We start from the raw sequence: 1453 nt of genomic DNA on the forward strand, positions 1-1453 counted from the left end.
CTGCACGAGGCCCGAAGTGTGGGGCCTCGAAAGGGCCACGAGGCCCTCGGCCAGAGCCAGCCAGGGGGCCCCCGGGGCCCCCCTCGGTCTGCAGCTAACAGCAAACTTTAGAGTCAAGCTGTTTGCTGTTGCTGCTGCTCCTGCAGCCACCTGCAGCGGGAGGTACAGCCGCAGCGGCGGCAGCGCAGCAACAGGCAGCTGCAGCAGCAGCTGCTGCGGCTCCCGCACAACACGGTGGCTCCGTAGGGGGGCCCCCGCGGGCTCTAGGCCCTCCACGCTGCAGAAGGTCATATCGGGGGCCCAAGTACCCAGCCCAGGGGACCCGAGGGGGCCTTGGGGGACCCCGGGGGGCCCCCTGCGGCCTACGGAGGGGCCCGTGGGGCCCCTGGAGGGCTCCCGGGGGCCCCCGGGGGGCCCCCCGGAGCTCCCTGGGGGCCCCTTGGCCGCCTTTTCTGGGGGCCCCCAGGGGGGCCCCCTGGGACTCGAAAGGGGACTGTTTTCTGGGGGAGAAGGGAATCTAATGCGCCCCTTTTTTAAAGCAGAAAGGGCCTTTTTAATGCGGCTTCTTGCCCCCTGCCAGGCACAAAGGCTTGTCTTCGCCTGGGGGGGCAAAGCCTTGAAAAGGGCCCCCGCAGAACCCTCGGGGGCCCCCGGGGGCCCCCCTGCGAGGCTGGCCTCCAAAGACACAGCCAAAAGCCAGTCTTTGGGGTCACTTGGGGGCCCCTGCTGCAGCAAAGGCGAAGCTACAGGCAGCAGCAGGGGCCCCTGGTCGTGGCGGGTGCTGGGGGCCCCCCCAGCCCCCCCGGGGGGGCCCCCTAGGGGCCTCCGGGGCTCGGGGGTCCCCAGCTGCGCCCAGCGGAGGCTGTGGCTGCTGCACTGCTGCTGAGGGGCCCCCAGCAGCAACTTGTGTCTCTCCCAAACCCTTAAGGCCTCCTTAAGAAGAGACAGACGCAGCCGCAAGTCCAAACAAGAAAACTCCACCACACAAATGGCCACTTCTTGGGGGCCCCTCCGGTGGCTGCTGCGGCGCAGCCGCGCAGCAGCGAGGGGGGCCCCCGGGCGGGCCAGGGGGCCCCTCAGGGGTGGGGGGGCCCCGGGGGGCCCCCTAGGCTCCAGAGGAAAGGAGAGGCCCCCTTTTGAAAACAGTTGCAAAGACGGAACAGTGGGAAGAAAGTGTTTAAGCCCGGGGGCCCCCCTTGCCTCTTTGTGTCTGTGTTTGTGGCTGTGGAGAGCCTCTCGCGCTGCTGCCGCAGAGGCAGCAGCAGCTTCTGGCTGCTGCCGCTGCTGCAGCTGCTGCTGCTGCAGCAGCTGCTGCTGCTGCGCACTCGAGGGGGCCACCCACTCGGGCTGGGGCCTCCCCCGCCCCACCAAAAAGCCCACAAAACGCTCATAGCGGTCATCTCGGGGGCCCCACAGGGGCCCCCTGAGGGGCCCCTGGCCCCCGCAGGACTCT

The sequence above is a fragment of the Eimeria tenella genome, genomic scaffold (genome assembly GCF_000499545.2).
Source record: "Eimeria tenella Houghton genomic scaffold, Eth_scaff3459, whole genome shotgun sequence".
NCBI lineage: Eukaryota > Apicomplexa > Conoidasida > Eucoccidiorida > Eimeriidae > Eimeria > Eimeria tenella.